This window comes from Sus scrofa, chromosome 13 (genome assembly GCF_000003025.6).
Source record: "Sus scrofa isolate TJ Tabasco breed Duroc chromosome 13, Sscrofa11.1, whole genome shotgun sequence".
Taxonomy (NCBI): domain Eukaryota; kingdom Metazoa; phylum Chordata; class Mammalia; order Artiodactyla; family Suidae; genus Sus; species Sus scrofa.
This window is the reverse complement of record NC_010455.5, coordinates 53,539,771-53,559,763: the sequence shown is the minus strand read 5'-3', so window position 1 is coordinate 53,559,763 and position 19,993 is coordinate 53,539,771. Positions and strand designations below refer to the sequence as shown.

Sequence of the window (19,993 nt, the reverse complement as noted above, 5' to 3'; positions counted from 1 at the left end):
AGGATAGCGGCTGTAATTCCTATTCAAACCCTAGCTTGGGAGCTTCTATATGCTGCACCTACAGCCTTAAAAAGCAAACAAACAAACAAACAAAAAAAACCCAGCCAAAAAACCCCCCAAAAAACAAAAACCAACAACTAAAGGATGTTTTATTGACAAGGAATAGTCCATTGATTTATTTACCTACTTATTTATTTATTTGCTTGTTTTTGGCTGCACCTGTGGCATGTGGAAATTTCCAGGCCAGGGACTGAACCCACATCATCGCAGTGACCTGAACCACTGCAGTGACAATGCTGGATCCTTACCCCTCTGCACCACAAGGGAACTCCATATTTTTATTTTTTTATTTGAGACATAACTGACATACAACATTGTGTTAGTTTTAGATGTACAATGTAATGGTTTCATGTATGTGTGTATTGTGAAATGATTACCAAAACAAGTTATGATTCATAATTATTTTTTTCTTATGATGAGAACTTTTAAGATCTGGTAATTATTTTTTTTTCTTGTGAGAATTTTAAGATCTACCCTCGTAGCCTCTTTCAAATACATAGTACAGTATTATAAACTGTAATAATCTTTGTTTATTATTTATTAGCTGACATGTCCAGATTATTTATTAGCTGACATAACCAGAATCCTGAAAGTAGTGTAGTCACAGAGCAGCTTAATTTAGAGGCTCAGCGACAATATCAAAGATGCAGGTTCTTAGCGGTTTTTTTTTTTTTTTTTTTTTGCCCTGTCATCCTCAGATGGTTAACTTATTTTCTTAGGTTGGTTCCCTTCGTGGTCCCCTCGGGGCTGCTGGAGTTCCATGTGCAGAAAGCAACATCTTCTAGTGAAAAGGGAACTTGCTTCTCTCGGGTTGACTGAGAGCGGTTCGTGAGATGGCAGGTTGCATGCAGGGCGGTTAAGGGTGATTGCACTCAGGCACAGGACTGACAGGGAGTGATGGGCAGGACTGGTCAGAGAGAGGGGCTGAATGAGATACAGTTGCAGCAGAAGCTGCAGAGGACCCCACAGGGCACCCCGAAGCTGGCCAGATCCTCAGTTTCCCAAGTTGAGGCAAGAGGCTGGACCTTTGTTTCTCGACATTGACCAGTCACTGGATGCAGGCTTAACCTTGGGCAGGTCCTCCTGGAAGATGCAGGAGCAAAAGCAAGCCTCTGTCCTGAAAGGCCATCTGGGGGGTGCACCCAGCAGACACTACACATGTCTCTTCATGAGCAAAGATGTGTTTCCTACATGTGTCTTCATGTCCCCTTGGCTGGCGTTGCCTCTCATATCCATTTCTAAACCATTCATTGGTAATGACAATGGAGATAGCATGGTGCCCTTGACTGAAAAAGAATCACACCCTGGGGATAGCTTAGGTTTCTCCTGAAGGGTGCTGCTGTCCTGAAGGTGGTGAATAAAATAGCTTATGTTAGCAAGGAAAGGGTGTGGGGGTGGGGGTGGGGTCATACAGTGGTTACAGAATCTGGCCCCTGTATTCCTATTTATCATCTGATTGATCAATGCTGATCACAGTGGAGGGAATCCCAGATACAAGGTGTCTAGAAATGGCTGCATCTCAGCACTTAGGGACAGAGTATGCAAGGAGGAGAGAAAGGGCTACTCCCACGGGAAGCACCAAGCTGTGGTTGCAGTGGTGATGTGGGAGGAAAGATGTCTCTTCTCCATACAGCTGACCTTGAACAATGTGGGAGTGAGAGGTGTCAGTCTTCTGCGGGGTGAAAAATCTGCCTGTAATTTATAATTGGCCCTCCCTTTCAGAGATTCCTCTGTATTTGTGGTTCTGAATCTTGGAATTCAACCAACCATGGATCAGGTAGTGCTGTAGTATTTACAATGGAAAAGAATTCACCTATTAATAGACTATGCAGTTCAAGGGTCATCCGTATAAGCTGTATTCACAGTGGTTCATTGGAGTTCCCTTTGTGGCTCAGTGGAAATGAACCTGACTAGTGTCCATGAGGATGCAGGTTTGATCCCTGGCCTCACTCAGTGGGTTAAGGATCTGGTGTTGCCAAGAGCTGGAGTTAGTTTCAGATGTGGCTTGGATCCAGCATTGCTGTGGCTGTGGTATAGGCTGGTAACTGCAGTTCCAATTCAACCCCTAGCCTGGGAACTTCCATATGCCTTGAGTGAGACCCTAAAAAGCAAAAAAACCAACCAACCAACAAACAAACAAAAAACTCAGTGGTTCGAGTGGAAGTTGGCTCAAGGCACCACTGTCCTGGCCTGGCTCTCAAGGAACCCAGATGGACCTTAAAACATTAGTCAGATCTCTGCTGTGCGTGGACATATTTTGTTTCTCACCTTGGCACCCTACATCTTAGTTTGAGGTTCCTCTGGCACAACTCTGAGACCAAGACCCAAGTGCAAGCTGTGTGGGCAATGCAGGTTGGGAAGGGGAGTTTGACACAGGAAATGATGGCAGCAGTGTTGCCAGAGAAAGTGTCGGGCCCCAGTGAAATGTGAATTTCAGATAAACAATTTAAGTCGTAGCATGTCCTAGGCAAATTTTTTTTTTAGATAAATAACTTTTTTTAGGATCTGTCCCAAATATTGCCTGGGGCATGATTACACTAAAAAGGAAATCAGTTTTATCTGAAATTCACACTTCACAGGGGTCCTATAATTTTTATTTGTTGAATCTGACAACCTGAGATGCCAGCCAATAATGGATACATGATCAAGTCAGCTGCTCCTGGCATGACTGGAGCTCTATTCACTGGAGGCTCTGGGAACCAGTGTAGAACACCTGCCCCAGAGTTACTGTGCTCAGGAGGCAATGGAGCTGGAGTATTCCTACATCCGCTTCAGTAGGCTTTGGTGGAGAGCTGGGTGGGGCAGGGTGCTGGTCTTGTGGTGGTGATTTCCTGGCTTTGGTGACCTTCCACAAGCATAGACAGAGCATCCCTTGTGTGACTTCTGAGAAAGTCCTCAGTCAAAGAGATGCAGGTCCTGACAGCTAGAAGTTGGCTAAGGACCACAAAGCAATAAGGCCTAAGTAATAAGAGTAGGGCACCCACAAGGACAGAGGGGCTTAGTTACAGAATAGATGTCCTAGCATCAGACATTACAAAGTCAATAAATCTGGGTTAGAATTTTTGTTCTATCAGTGAATGTATGATCTTGGATATATTAAATTTTTGAGCTTTCCTCTTTATCAAGAAATGGGGCTAATGATACTGATTTCATAGGGTTGTTGTGAGGATTAAAACCACAAAAAAAGTAGAGTGTCTGGCACCTAGTAAGTGTTCAAAAAATATCTGGTCATGAGGATGTTAAAGTGTATAAGCTTTGAGGAGTTCTCACTGTGGTACAGTGAGTTAAGAATCTGACTGCAGTGGCTTGGGTGGCTGGAGAGGCATGGCTGATCTGTGGCCCAGTCCAATGGGTTAAGGATCTGGCATTGCCTCATCTGCAGCGTAGGTCACAGCTGGGGCTTGGATTCAGTCCCTGGACCAGGAACTTCCAGAAGCTGTGAGTGCCACCATAAAAAATAAAACATATAGGTTTTGAGGTCAGATCTGAGTTTGAGTCCTAACTCCATCTACCAGTGGGTGGCCTTGGATAAGCCACATCACCTCTCTGTTTCTTCTTTATTTAGAAAAGGCAGATGACACCCACTTCCAAAACTCTTATGAGGGTGGAAATGTATGATATGTGTTAAGTGTTCAGTGCCTGGCATAGAGCAGGCCTTCCGGCCCATGAACGTTTGTCCTATGAGTCCCTAGGAAGGCACAGAAGGAGATGAGTTCATCACTAAATGGTCCAAGCCAAGTCTATTCAAACCCTGGGTGGAATCACACCTGGGCACAGGGCTGGGATTTCTGAGGAGGGCATATCTGAGTAGTCACTAGGAATTGCCATCCTTCTGGACACAGATCCTCTCCCTCTTGACGTTGGTCACAGCCACATGGCCTGCACTGGCCAATAAGGTGACAGAGGTGGGCTGCATTTCCAGGGGAGACTGCTTCCATGCTACAAATGCCCAGCTGAGTAGAGGCAGTTGAGTAGTTGCCTCAGAGTTTGGCCCTTAAAACATACAATATTTACTCTCTGACCCTTACACTGTCACTGTCCTTACACTAGCCCATCCTTACTGAGACACATCGGCTGCAGCTCAACCTGAAATCTGTATGGGTCCTGAGATTTTGTGTGTCTACCAAGGTCCCAAGGGATGTCGATGTTGCTGGTCCATGGACCATCTTTTGAGTCGCATGGCTCTAGGGAGGCTTTCCCAACGTCAGCATTATGGATACTTGGGACCAGATCATTCTGTGTTGTTGGAGACAGTGCTGTGTGTTGTGGGATTTTTGTTTTGTTTTGTTTTGTTTGTCTTTTTAGGGCCGCACCCTCAGTATATGGAGATCCCCAGGCTAGGGGTCAAATTGGAACTACAGCTGCCCGCCTATACCACAGCCAAAGCAATGCGGGATCTGAGCCACATCTGCGATCTACATCACAGCGCATGGCAATGCTGGATCCTTAACCCACTGAATGAGGCAAGGGATCAAACCTGTGTCCTCATGGATGCTGGTCACATTTGTTTCCGCTGAGCCACAACAGGAACTCCTGTTGTGGGATGTTTAACATCATCTCTGGCCTATTTTTACCAGGTGCCAATAATTCCCCCAAGACATGACATCCAAAAAATGTCCCCAGATATCCCCTGGGGCACAAGTCACCCCTAGCTGAGAATCACTGCCCCGGGGGGTCCAGGGAGTGACCAGCAGGCTCACTATTCTCCCATGTCCGATAGCCAGATCTTGCGCAATCGAGCTGGTCTGTCTTCTGCCTATCTGGGCCCAAGAATGATGGAAATGGTGCAGAAGAAGGAAAACTCCTGGGCAGGATGGGAAATGCAGAGGATGCCAGGCAGGAAAAAAGGGATGTTCCACTTCTCTTCTCTGCTTAGCTTCGGGTACTTTCTTAAAAATGTTGCCCTGAGAACTACATCCAATCTCCTGGGATAGATCATGAAAGAAAGTAATATGAAAAAAAGAATGTGTATGTATGTATGACTGAGTCACTTTGCAGTACAGCAGAAATGGGCACAACATTGTAAATCAACTGTAATTTTAAAAATAAATAACAGGCGTGCTCCCATTGTGGCACAGACGAGATGACTCTCACTAGCATCCATGAAAATGCATGTTTGATCCCTGGCCTCTCTCAGTGGGTTAAGGTCTGGTGTTGTGGTGAGCTGCGGTGTAGGTTGCAGACCTACAGTGGCTTGGATCCTGCATTGATGTGGCTGTGATGTAGGCCGACAGATGTAGCTCCAATTTGACCCCTAGCCTGGAAACTTCCATATGCCATGGGTGTGGCCTTAAAAAGCAAAAAAAATAAATAAATACTGCCCTGAAAAAGCTGGTTAAGACAGGTGGATACATTTGACTGATGAGACCATTTAAAGTCTGGAAAAAAACAAGTATAATTTGGGGGTTCTTCACTAATGGCTAAAAGCCTTGCCAGGTGTATCAACTGGCCAGACATTTGAAGTGTAGTCACATTGGCCCTTTGTTCCATCCTCTCTCTGACCTTCCAAACAAAGCAGGACTGCCTATCATCTTCACGACCCCGTTTTAGGGGAGAATAAGGGAAAATTACCATCCCGCCCCTTGCTGCACGTCGTCACCAGGGAATCGTGACTTAGATCTGCTGTAAAAGCAAACCTCAGGCTGGATGAATCAGAGGTGGGTGGCCTGCTGCCTTCTCGGAGAGAAACAGCCCCAGTGAGGGTGCTTTGAAATCAGGGGGAAAGAATCCTCCACACGTGTCTCAATTTTCACCATTTGCATCTGACCACAAGAAGAAACCCCCGACAATCTGTTTTCTTTTAATATTTTTTTTGTGGGCCCTTTGACATGTAATATGGTTTATTATTCTATTTCTTTTTCTGGTGTGTCTAAAATTACTAAAGCCATAAAAGATTGTTATTTTGAAACTTCAAACAGTGCAGAAATGGGTCAAGTTACGGGGGCAGGTCTTCCTACCTCCCTCTAATTCCACTTCCCACGATGAACCACGTGATTGCTTTGGCTCCATCCCCACCAGATCTTGCTAGACATTTAACACACATGTAGAGTGTTTACACATGAGAGTATGCTACAAGTATGTCAGATGATTCTGCTTTATTTGTTTTCATTGAATATCAGGACCAGGATGAGGGCGGGTTGAGGGAGGCAGCCTGGCCACAGAATGTAAGGAGGCGCCCACTCCCAGGTACACACTATTGCAGGATCAGCACTGCTACAAATCCGGGGGTAAATGCCTCTTAAATTTTGTGCCCCAGGCACCTCACTCCTAAAGAGACACTTACAGGGTCCTGCAGATGGGCCCTAGACTGGCTTCTTCCTCCTTGACTGTTATATCTTAGATATCTTTGTCTGTTCAAATAGGTCTGCCTCACTTCTTTTCACAGTGTGGTTGAAATTTAAAGGGGAACTATTTCCTCAATTTCATTTCTAGCTACCCAGTGAGTATACAACAGGAACAAAACTACTTGGGTATAACTTTTGGAGATGTCTTGCCTCCACTACCTTCTAGAAACTTCTATGCCGGTGTTGTCTCCCTTCTCAGCCCTTTCCTTGAGCAGCCCTATTAACGAGTTGAGAGGCTGAGGGTGAGAAACCGTGAGAGGCCAAGTAGATTTACATTGGGAAAGGCTCAGGAGTTCCTGTTGTGACTCAGTGGGTTAAGAACCCAATGAATATCCATGAAGATGTGGGTTTGATCCCTGGCTTCACATGGTGGGTTGCTGTGAGCTGAGCGTAGGTCACAGAGGAGGCTCAGATCTGGCATGGCTGTGGCGGTGGCTACGGCTCTGATTTGACCTCCATATGCCACAGGTGCAGCCCTGAAAAAGACCAAAAAAAAAAAAAAAAGGCTCAAAGTTACTTGGGAAAAGGGGGCAAGAGAGAGTCTTCAGGAGGAGGCAGGAAAAGGGCAGTTGGTGAGAGCAGCTGCCTCTGTGAGTGAGACTTTGGGAAAAGAAATGCCTACAGAGGAAATTTAGCATGGGAGACGCACATGTGCTCCAATCTTTGCTACCCTTTCACATCCTTTTGGAAGAGCCTTACATCACTCCTCCAGGTTTCCTGGAGTTGAGTTCGTGTTGTTTGGGGTGCATCATGGCCTCAAGGTCAGTTGGCCATAACTGGCTTACATGTATCTCCTGGGTGAAGGTGAAGTGGGATCACTGGAAGCTGGAAAAACATTACTCATTTCTCAAAGAATCAGCTTTCCTCCCTACTGACTCCTAATAGGGAGTCATGAAGATACAAGCTCACAGACTACTTTGAGAAGTTCTAAGAAGTTCCGAAACTACTCAGAATAATGCAGGGAAACAAATGTATACCCAACTTTGCCAGCAGTATTCAGGGGGTCCTTGAAGCCCAGAGGTCCAACCAGAGACCCTCTGTCAAGAATGCAGAGGAAGTGTCTGCCTAATGCTGCAAATCAAATCATCCTGACATTTTGCCCAATCAGTGAGCCTCACAGTCTCCCAGAGTACCTGGTAGAGGCAGATAGGAACTTGAAACCTGAGTATTCTGGTGCTTTGGTCTCTCCAGCTTGACAACAGAAAGAATATTTGGGAGTTTGGCAGAAGCGTCTGACCTAGAAATCTTACAATGGGAGTTTGTCTCTGAAATCCCAGTGGAGACCATTAGTGGAGTGATTTGTAGCCCCCTTGCTTGGCTAGGTGTGCCAAGAGCTGTTGTATTTTTAGGAGGCAGCCATCTAGGAGTGAAAAGGGAGCAGGCAAGTATATTCTAAGCACCACTGAGGAGTCTCAGGTGGAAGATGAAGAAAAAGGAGAATGTAAATTTTTAGTGACTGGGCAAAGCCTGGAAGAATGCAGGTGAAGACCAGCCTTGAAAAGAAATACCAGGAGACTGGTTAGTGGGGGAAACCCACTTCTTTTTCTTCTCCTCCTCTTTCCCCTCCTTTAAAAGCTATTCTAACATCACAAGGGATAGGAGAGGACCGTTCCCCTTTCTGACCTTGAGTGAGAGTGATTGCGAGAGAATCATGGGTCATCTTGGCCTGACTTCCCCTCAAAGCAAGCCCTAAGACAAGAACCTTATTGCAAGTAGTTTCTTTTGGGGAACTCAAGGAAATGCTGGAAGGAGGATGGAGAAGTGGGCCAGGGAAAGGAAGGCAGCCTCTCAAAGTGTGTGCTGTGGGGTGCAGTTTCACTGTGGGCTTAATGCCACTGGACATCTCAGAGCATCAGTAGAGAACATGCCTTCAGAGATAGCACCATGTAAGCACCTGGGTGTTTATTCATTACATCTGGAGAGCCATTGATTAGGGACTGATCCTGGAGCATGTTAATTCCCTGGCAATTTCAGTCTGCTCCATGCTTGGGCAGGATAGGCTCCCAGTAGTCAGAGAAAGCCTTCAGGCAAAGAGATTCAGGTGCTGGCAATTGGGAATCATGTTTGCGTGTACTAAAATAATAACAGCTGAAGGGATCCACGGGGCACCGCAGCTTCTACTCAATTTGTTATCATTAGCAGAGCCTTTAAGGAGCAGAGCGTAGCCTGATGGTCCCTCGATGCTTGCTTGCCGAGCAGCCAAAGCCAACAGGCCCTCCTGGTGGAGCCAGCCAGTGGAGAAGAGCTGAGGGTTGTTGCAAGAGCTCAGAAGCTGGGCTGTGAACTTGAACAAGGAGCCTTGTGCCTGTTTCTGATCTAGAGATACCCCATGACAGCAGAGCTTGAAGGGGCCATGGCGTGGTTCAGTTGGAATAAAATGAGACAACTTCAGGACAAACTCCACTGCAGTTGGCAGTTGCAGACACCAGCACTTCCTACAGTTGTGCATGAAAAAGCATGGAGGTTGGAGTATAAGAAGGAGTTGTAGGGTTTGCCTTGGAGGCCATGGGTCACACAGTGGAATGTCCAACATGGAAAAGTAGCTGTCGGCTGAAATTGCTGTTGATGCCAAAGGGAGACATGGCCACTCCTCTGGGAGAAATCTTCCTCATTGGAGAGAGACTGGGGAAAGCTCAGTACAACCACCTGTGTGGTGGTTGCCATGGCAATAGGGATGCGCAGTGTCACACGGAGCCCCAGGGAACCAGGAATGCCAGGAAACTTCACCAGCACTGACAGCAGACATTCAGGTAAGGAGATTGCTGCTTCCTCCTTTGCTCTCTTAGGCTCCAACACTGAGGGAGCCCACACCTAAGAGCGTTTGGATGAAGTCATCTTGTGTTTTCCTTTCCAGTGTTTTTGAGATATAATTGACATCAAACATTGTATAAGTTGAATGTGTGAGACTAAGGATTTGGTATAGGTATATATTGTGAAAATGATCACACAACAAGTTGTTAATATCCATCCTTTCACGTGGTGACAAATTTTTTTTCCTTGTGATGAGAACGAAGATCAACTCTCTTAGCAACTTTCAAATATATGAAACAGCATTGTTAGCTGTAGATATTGTGTTGTGTGTTACATCCCTAGGATTTATTTATCTTATGACTGGAAGTTTGACCACTTTGATCCAATTCCCCCACCTCTATTTCCAGCCCCCTGACTCTGGCAGCCATAAACTTGATCTCTTCTGGTTTTTTTTTTTTTTTTTTTGTGATTGAAGTATAGTGGATTTATAATATTGTATTAGTGTCAGTTATTCAGCAGAGTGATTCATATATATAATACATATATGTATTTAGTTTTTTTAATTAGATTCCACACATAAAGGAGATCATACAGTATTTGTCTGAGTTATTTCTTAGCATAATGCCCTCAAGATCCATCTATTTTGCTGCAAATGGCAGGACTTCCTCCTCCCTTTTTTTGGTTAAGTAATATTCCAGTATATGTAAATGGCACATTTTCTTTATTCATTCATCTGTTGATGGAAACAGGTTCTTTCCACTTCCTGGCTATCGTAAATAATACTACAGTGAACATGGGGTGCAGATATCTTTTCAGGATAGTGATTTCATTTCCTTCAGATATATACCCAAAAAATGGAATTGGTGGATCATATGGTAATTCCATTTTTTTTATTTTTGGAAGAGCATCCATTTTGTTTTCCATAGTGGCTGCATCAATTTACATTGCCACCAACAGTGCACAAGCGTTTTTCTTTACATCCTTGCCAATTCTTGTTTTTGCCTACCTTTTTGATAATAGCCCTTCTAACATGTGTGAAGTGACATTTCATGGTGGTTTTGATATGTTTCCCTGATGATTGATTAGTGGTGAGCACATTGCATGTACCTGATGACCATTTGAATATCTGCTTTAGAAAAAAGTTTATTCAGGTCCTTTGCCCATGTTTTTTAAATTGAGGACTTGTATTTTTGCTACTGGGTTATGTGAGTTCTGTATATACTGTATGTAATAACTCTTTATCAGATCTGTGATTTGCAAATATTTTCTCCCATTCCGTAGGTTGCCTTTTTATTTTGTTGATGGTTTCTGTTGCTGGCAGAGGCTTTTTAGTTTGATGTGTCTCCCACATGTTTGATGGGTTTGTTATTTTGTTGCTATGCATTAGGTGTCATATCTAGAAAAATAATTGACAAGACCCATATTTGTAAACTTTTTTCCTGTGTTTTATTCTAAGAATTTTATGGTTTCCATTCTTACATTTAAATCTTTAATCCATTTCAAGTTAATTTTTGTGAGTGGTTTAGAGATCTAGTTTCATTCTTTTGCCTGTGAACATCAGGTTTCCCCAGCACCATTTATTGAAGATTCCATCTTTCCTCCATTGAGTGTTCTTGGCTCCCTTGTCAAGTATTTGTTGAACATAAATACATGAGTTTATATTTGGGCTCTTGATGCTGTTCCATTGATCTATGTGTCTGTTTTTATGCCAGTACCATACTGTTTTGATTATAATAGCTTTGTAATACAGTTTGAAACCAGAAACTATGATGCCTCAAGGTTTGTTCTTCTTTCTCAGGATTGCTTTTGGTATTCTGAGTCTGTCATGGTTCCATATATATTTAAGGATTGCTTATCTATTTCTGTTAAAAAAATCATTTGAATTGTAGGGATTGCATTGAATCTACAGATGGCATTAGGGAGTATGGATGTTTTAACAATATTAATTCTTTCAGTCATAAACAAGGATATAGCATTCCATTTATTTGGGTCTTTAATTTCTTTCATCAATGTCTTACAGCTTTCAGAGTAGAGATCTTTCACCTCCTTGGTTAAATTTATTCCTAAGTATTTTTTAATGCTATTTTAAGTGGGATTGTCGTGGTCTTAAAGGAGGACATTCCCCCGCCCCCCACCAAACTGCCAGCTTTAAGCAGCTGAAGGCCACAGTGCTGACCTGCATTGATTTTCTGAATTGTGTTTGAGAGTGGAATTTTCAAAAATCAATAGGGAGTAGAGTAGAAAAATAAAAGGGAGTGAAATATTATATAGCAGTGAACAATGTGTAGCAAAATGGGTAAATTTCATAAACAAAATACTGAGTGGGTGAAGCCAGGTGTATGAGTATACACATTGTGTGATTCCATCCCAACGAAATTCCAAAAGCAGCAAAACAAACCTGTGGAGGGAATTCCCATTGTGGCTCAGTCATTAACAAACCCGACTAATATCCATGAGGACAGGGGTTCGATTGTTGGCCTTGGTCAGTGGGTTAAGGATCGAGCATTGCCATGAGCTGTGGTGTAAATCGCAGATGCATCTTGGATCTGGTGTTGCTATGGCTGTGATGTAGGCTGGCAGCTGTAGCTCTAATTTAACCCCTAGCTCGGGAACTTCACATGTTGCGTGTGCGACCCTAAAAAGACAAAAGATTAAAAAAAAAAAACAAAAAACAAATCTATGGTGTCAGAAGTCAAGTTAGTGGCTACTTTGTATGAGGTAGTGATTATAGAAAAGGAACACAAAGGAATTTCTAAGATTTTGGTCTTGTTTCATTTTTTAATCTGAATGGAGTTTACACAGATGTGTTCATTTTATGCAAATTCATTGAGCTGTATATTTGTGATTTGTGTACTTTTCTATATGTCTGTTTTACTTTGATATATTTACAACATCTTTAAACATTTTAAAGAAAAATACTATGTTTTATACCTTGGAATGAGTCTTTCTAGTAATTAAAAGTAACGGAAAAGTTCCGGAATTGGACCGAGATGTCACCAAGGGAGCTATTACCTTAAAGGAAAGTGGGAACTCAGCCAAGCAGAGATGGGGGCAGTAAAATCCATACTGTGGATCCAGGCACAACAAATGATCTTTTGCTTCAACAGAAACTTCAAGAATTAAAAGCAAAGGAAGGAGACGGATAGGAAGAAGTCAATTTTGCAATGACACCTCCCAACAGGCTGCAAATTCTTGATAAATTTATGAACAGTTGCAAATGTTTAGCAACAGTGTTGCCAAGACTGTCCTTGGAGAAAAGATTCCAGATGAGAAGGATATTTTTCAGCAAACTCTCTTGTCTGCAGGCTCAGGGAGATCTGGCAGGGGCTGACAGCCATGAAGCCCAACACATAGGAAGCACCCACTGGCTTCTTCAAGCTTCTCACAAAATGTGATGCACGATGCTTTCATTCACAATTACAGCAAATAAAAGCAACATGATAAAAGAATAGCATTGGGAGGCCATGTGCATAACATTAATGAACATGTTGCAAATCTGTCTTTTGGTGAGCCTGACAGGCGAAGGCGGAGTTTGCTGGTTTGAGGTGTCACCACCCTGAGCTTGCCAGGGATTCGGGGAGGGGTATTAGAATGATATTATGGAATAATAGCTAATTTTTTGAGGGCTTCCTCTATGCCAGGCTCTGTGCTCTTTGCAGGCAATACCAATGAAATGAGTTGTATTAATCCAATTTTGTGCTGAACAAACTGAGGTTGGAAACAGGAGAATTGATAAAGGCTAATAAACAGTTAACTCATGCCTGAATCTGTCAGAATCTATAGTTTCCTTGCTTTTTAATTTTTATAAAGTATAATTTACATCTAGGAAGTTACTTCTTGTGTGAATGTGATGTTATCACCTGTATGTATATCCATGAAAACACCATGCATATCAAGATATGGAACAGTCCTATCATTCCAGAAATTTCCCTCATATCCCTTCTCAGTTATCACCCCCAAAGAAAGTACCATTCTGATTTCTATCACCATAGATTAGTTTTGCCTATTCTCGAACTTCATAAATGGCATCACATCATGTGTGCTGTTTTTGTGCCTAGTTTCATTCACTCAATATAAATTTTTGAGACTGACCCATGTGTATCCTGCTTGCATCAGCAGTTTGTTCATTTTTCAGTGCTGAGCTATATTCCATTGTATGAATATGCTGCTCTTTGGCCATTCATTCTGTTGATAGATATTTGTGTTGTTTTCCATTTTAAAGGCCAAGCGCTTTTAACCACAAATATTTTGTTACAAATTGATGAAGGCAGCTGGGTTACTGGTCACAGCAGTATTTCTATAAAAAAAAAAAGCCTGGGGTTTCAGAGGCTGAGACTATGAGCAGTTAAGCAGTTGAGCTGGAGCCTCTTGTGCTCAGATTTCTGAAGAACTTGCTCACTGGCTTCCTTCACTCAGGTCTCTGCTCAAGTGTCACATGCTTAGAAGGACCACCCTACCTAAAAAGGCATCTCCCCACAGGTTAGATGACAACACAGGGCTGTAATCAGCAAAATCCAAACCATAGGAAATTCCATAGGACAAATACCTGGTCACTTAAACAAGAATCTGCAAGAAACAAAAACAAAGATAGGAAATCAATGGGGAACCTATAGATTAAAAGATTTGTTTGAATCAGAATCTAAATGAGATTTCTACCCTGCAAGCCAGGAAAGTCTGTAAGACAATGGAAGGATATGAATACTGGTGGACTATTAGAGTGTATTAAGAAATTCTTGTTTGGGAGTTCCCATTGTGGTTCAGCAGGTTAAGAACCTGACATAGTGTCTATGAGGATGTGGGTTCGATCCCTGGGCTCGCTCATTGGGTTAAGGATCTGGCACTAACACAAGCTTTGGTGTAGGTCACAGGCATTGCTCAGATCCTTTGTTGCTGTAGCTGCCGTGTAGGCCGGCAGGTGCAGCTCTGATTTGACCCCTAGAATGAGAACTTCCATATTCCAAGGGTGCCATAGAAAGCAAAAAAATAAAAAATAAATAAATTCAGGTTTAATATTTTAGGTGGGGTAGTGGCATTGGGGTGATGTTTTATATGGTTCTTTCTCTTCTAGAGTTAAATTTGACACCTGTTCAACCTCACACTCTATTCTTAACCTGCCTAAGGTCATTTACTAGCACTTCTCTCCCCCGACACTGATCCCTTTTTGATTTTTTGAATAGAAGCTTCATGAAGGCAGAGCCTTTGTCTTATTCATAATACTTGGTGCCAGCACCTGGTGTGAAGAAGATGCGTGGTAAGCATGTATTGAATGAATGCACGAAGTGTTTGAGCAAGGTTCCCCCGCAGACACATTACCAAAGAATTGAGAAACGGAGGGAAATGGAGAGCTTAGGGATGAGGTTTCAGAAATGGGAGTTTTTTTTTTGCCATGAGAGAGGCAGGCTTTAAAGGTCAGTTTTATGAGAACACTTTGTGGCTGTCTCTCCTGTGTCCCACCAGAGGGGAGACAAAAGTCACTCTCCCCAAAGACCCCCAAGTTTGAGTCAGACCACCACACAACAGGCTCCCTGTGTTGTCAGCCCCTGCAATCCACGGGACCAGCCTGTGACCAGGTGCAGGTTGCTGTGTTTGGAGATGTGCTCTGTTACTATTTAACTACATCATCTGGTGCTTGTGCCCTAACTCGTCTGAGCCTTTTGGGAAGGGGGGGTCCCTGCATGCAGCTACCCTGCAGGGTTTTGGGGAGAAGCAAAGGAAAATTTTGCTTTGGGTGGGGCCTCAAGAAGGCATTTTATCAGCTCCCCCCACCCCATCCCAATAATTCTCAGCACGTGTTCCTGGGACCACCCTTTGAGAGATGACACCCTGTTTCACTTTATACCCAGAGTGGTGGAAGTTTCTAAAGTTGTGCCTAAAACAAAAACTGCTCATAGTCAAAATTGCCTTTGAAAATTCTTCAGGAAGGGACCTCACTGGAGAGGACACCTTTGTCTCCACGAGTGAGACAGCTTGCTGTGTCTTCCCTGAGCTCTGAATGAAGGAGGTGGATCCCAGGTCTGCCTCAGTAGAGGGAGAGGTGCTCACTGAGCGGGGTGCAGGGGAGCTGGGACTGGCTGGGGGTAGGTACCTAGATGGTGGCATGGCCAGGACCTGAACCCAGGCCACCTGGCCCTGGAGTCTGGGTCCTTAACTGTTCTGCTTCTTGGCCTCAAGGAGAAGAGGGCCTCCAGGATCCTCCACTGACAGGGCAGGGCCTGGGGTAAGGTGGTGTTAGGAAAGTCAGTCTGGATGGAGCACAAACATTGATTGAAGACGTTGGACGGGAGGTGTGGAGCCTGGCATTAGGAGCACAGAAATAGAGGTGATGGGAGGTGTGAGGCCTTGGCCCAGCTTCCACTTGTCACTCATCCCACAGGGCAGGACCAGGGCAGGTCAGCCTGGATTACAAGTATAGCTCAGCTGCCTGTCTTTGATCTGAGCTTCTCACAAATCAGAAAGGCTGGCTGCTTTGAGGTTTTTTTTTTTTTTTTTCTGTTGGCTGTCAATGCTTAGAAGTGGTAGAATAGCCCTGAACAAGGCCCTGGGGAAGAGTAAAAGACTGAATTATCCCCAACCTGGAATTCAACAGGAGGCAGAAGGGTCCTGTCTGCACATCCCTGGGGGCTTGGGAAGATGTTGCCAGACTCTTGGCCTCCCTCCAAACTCTGAAATCCCTTCCCTTCCTCCCATTCTCCTCTATTAAATTTGAGTCTCTTTCTTAAATTTTCGAAGCCTTTTTTAAAGGCAGCGACACTATCTGTCTCCGCTTGGGCAATTACTGACCAGAAACGAGGAGCACATTGAAATAACTATTTAGTGGCCTTGAACCTGAACTCTAGGCTGACTCCAGGCTGAGTGATGGCTATTAGGAAGGACCCTCCCTCTCAAAACCCCCAAGCTGTTGCCGACCAAGTCATAAAAGCGTATATCAGCATTTCTCTTGTCTTTGGCCCCTTGCCCTGACCCTCCCACTCCTCATCCTGCTGGCATCTGTCAGCATCTCTACCTGGATTCCAGTTCATTCCTTCAGTGAGTCTGCCCAGATCCTCTTGGTGTCCTGTTTACATCCACCTCGGGCGACCAAATGGCTTCCTATGGCCATCATTGCCTGAGGGTTTTCTCCATCTGCCCAAGTCAGTTCAGCCTCTGGTACAGGACAGCCCAGAAGTTTCAGGGTGTCATCACCCTGCAAGTCCCCAGTAGGTCTCAGCCAAGGGGCTCCCTGGCCCCTCTGCTGGGGTAACCCTTAAGTGTGTTCTACACCATGTGCCCTGGGGCACACATGTGAGTGTAACAATAGAATGACTAAGAAAATGTCAATTTTTTTGTGAGTTTTTTTTTAAATAATTTATTAGAGTTGATTTACAACATTCTGTCAATTTCTTCTACACAGTAAACTGACTTAGTTTTATAAACACACATAAAAATAAACACACACATTCTTTTTCTCATGTTATCTTTCATTAAACCATGTCAGTTTTAAGTGTTATGTTGCATGTAATGGGCTACTTTAAATTGGGTGGTCAGGGAAAATGATGCTTAGGCTTAGCTATGAATTACAGGAAAGAACCACATAGGTAAGGATCACAGGTAGAGGGGGAGGAATAAGAGTAAAAGCATGGAGATGGGGAAGTCTTTCAGAGTATTGGTAATGAAATGGCTTCCTATGCGCAATAATAAACATACTAAATAATAAACTGGGGAAATGGCTGGTAGAGAGTGCAGGCTTGACCAGGGAAACTGACTTGGTCTGGGGATTAGAGCACATTTCTCTAAGGAGTAAGGGAGAAACTTAGACCCAGAGAATCAGAAGGAGTAATAGATTGGGAAGAAAGAGTGCCTTCAGACAGAAGATCATCCTGTGCAAAGGCCCTGAGGCTGGAGATAGCATGATATATGTTCAGTGTGGCTGGGTAGCAATCAGGAGTACAGAGCTCAAATGAGGCTGGAGGGGGAGTGTGATAGATTATGTTATAGTAATACTCACTCCCGTCCCTGCCCCTTTAGGTGTGAGGGTACTTCCCACTGACTTGAGACTTGGCCCTGTGGCTTGTTTTAGTCAATGGAATGTGAGTACCCATGACCTAAGCAGAGACCTGAAGAGCATTTGCACAGTTGGACTTGGCCTCCCGCATTCCATCAAGATGCTACATAGGAAGTCCTTCTAACTTCTAATCTACTCAGGTTGGTCTGTTGCATTGGGAGGTCATTTCTATGTTGAACTATGAGGTGATATGGTATAGATGGGTGGAAGATTGATGGGAAGCTGAAAAGCTGCCTTATTGATGAGAGAGGAGCCAGGGAACAAGCTCTCATGTGACATAAATCCCGTCCTTCCTCATCAGCCATGGGGATTCCAGGTGAAAGGGCCATCTTGTGCACAGTCTATGGTGGCAGTTTAGTGAGAGACTGGGTTAATTTGCAAGGTGTATTCCTTGCTGGTAAAGGTTAAAGGGTGGACAGAAAGGAAGGTAAACATCCTGACAAATGAAAAGAAGCCAAGCATACAGACCTTTCAACAGGATGGTGGAAGGTTGACCACCATCTTGGCTTCTCTCAAAGCACCTGCTGGCTCTTGGGATATAAGCTCCCATCATAGTAGCTGGCCCTGGCGAGGGAGAGCCTGCTCCCCAAGTAGAACAGGAAGGTCTGGTGTGGGAAAGAGACAAGGGAAGAGAGAGTGGATGGCTTAGGAGTGATAAGATGGATGACTTTCAGAGAGGAGCCACTTAAGGCCAATGTCAAATGTTCATCCTCTGGGTTGGTGGTTGGGTAGAAACAGGGTAGAGGGGGTTTTATGTTCATAAGCCAGGACTTCTATGAGGATATTTTGGCCAAAGTTATAGTCTTTCCTCATCAGCTCTTAGAAGAACTAGATTCCCTTCACTATCTTAGAAAAATGCTTCCAGTGTCAACTGATAACAGTTGACAGAGGGAAGTGTTCAGTTTTTGTCAAAATTCTGTTTCCATTGCCTGAGCATTGTCCTGAGCACGGGGTCCAGAGCTGATTTGTGGGGTTTAGAGATCCCGGGAAGTCATACTTGGCCATTTGCAGCCAGGATAGAGAGAGTGAGAAGATGAAGCTGGTGGAGGACCAACCTCTGGACTCACTTGGATGGAAAAGCTCCTTCTTCTGCCATTGTACATAGATATAGAAGTCTCTGCAAAGGAAGTACTGAAGCCTGCATTTGAGAAGGTTCTGATGCTTCTCCTGCTGCCATTTCAGACCAGAGCATGTTTTTAATCTCCAAAGACTGGACCACCATTTTATGTTTCCAGAGCAGCCTCCAATTCACCTGGCTAAGCTTTGTATTGGACCATGCTCCCTCTTTTTAAAAAGTTTAAAAAATTTTTATTGCAGTATAGTCGATTTACAATGTTGTGTTAGTTATTTGCTGTATAGCAAGTGAGTCAGTTATACACACACATGTGAGTACACATACACACATTCTTTTTAATATTCTTTTCCATTATGATTTATCACAGGATATTAAATGTAATTTCCTGTGCTCTACAGTGGGACCTTGTTATTTATCCATCCTATATATAATAGTTTGCCTCTGCTGATCCCAAACTGGAAGGATTATGATTCACTGTTCACTGTCTTGATTCTAGAATTAGAGACACTTTTTTTGGCGGGGGGGGGGAATGCAAGATGCTACTTTATTTTTTTTTAAATGATTTAAAAAATTATAGTTGATTTACAATGTTGTGCCAATTTCTGCTGTACAATAAAGTGACCCAGGCATGCATATATATATATGTACACACACACATTTCTTTTCTTATCTTCCATCATGATATATCCCAAGAACCACAGCTATAGTTCTCTGTGCTATACAGTATGATCTCATTGCTTATCCATTCTACATGTAATAGTTTGCATCTACTAACCCCAAAGTCCCCATCCATCCCACTCCTCCCCCATCCCCCCTGGCAACCACAAGTGTGTTCTATGTTGGTAGGTCTGTTTGTGTTTTCCAGATAGGTTCATTTGTGCCATGTTTTAGGTTCCACATATAAGTGATATCATATGGTATTTGTCTTTCTTATTGACTTCACTTGGTATGAGAATCTCTAGTTGCATCCATGTTGCTGCAGATGGAGTTTTTTTTTTTTTAATGCCTAAGTAGTATTTAATTGCGTATATGTACCACATTTTCTTAATCCATTTATCTGTCAATGTTGGGGTTGTACACAACCCCAGGAGAGAATGGAGAAGTGGTGTGGAGAAGAGTAGGCAGCCAATAGAAGACTAGTACTACTGTTAGTGCCTGAGGCTTATTTCTACAGAGAAAGCTCTGAGACCTGGCATAGAGAGCATTGTTTAGAGTGGTCCCACCCTCCCCAGTCATTGGTCAAGAAGTGTTCCTGGCAGGTGTTCATTCTCCAGCACCTGTTCCTGCTGCATTCTTAGGCAAAGTAGCATTCCACAGTTCTGGAACAAGACTTTCAACCCAGAAATGCAAGTGCCAAGAGTGGCATTTGTCTGGAGTACATGGCAATGTTAGGGACATGGGTAGAGGACTGGTGGAGACAGCTAGACCCATCAAGAAGGGGTTGATAAGATATTCTACAATATGGGAGTTCCCATCATGGCTCATTGGAAACGAATCTGACTAGTATCCATGAGGACACAGGTTCAATCCCTGGCCTCGCTCGGTGGGTTGAGGATCTGGCGTTGCTATGAGCTGTGGTGTAGGTCGCAGACATGGCTCAGATCCTGTGTTGCTGTGGTGTAGGCCTGCAGCTGCAGCTCTGATTCGACCCCTAGCCTGGGAACTTCTGTATGCTGCCAGTGTGGCCTTCAAAAAAAAAAAAAAAGAAGATATTCTACAATA

The 19,993-nt window shown here is 43.8% G+C and overlaps 1 long non-coding RNA gene across 1 annotated transcript; it reads left to right on the top strand.

Moving 5' to 3' along the window:
• On the top strand, positions 5,281-12,921 carry LOC110256271. Its single transcript, XR_002337632.1, has 2 exons — positions 5,281-9,154; positions 12,263-12,921. It is a non-coding gene; the product is annotated as an uncharacterized LOC110256271 (long non-coding RNA).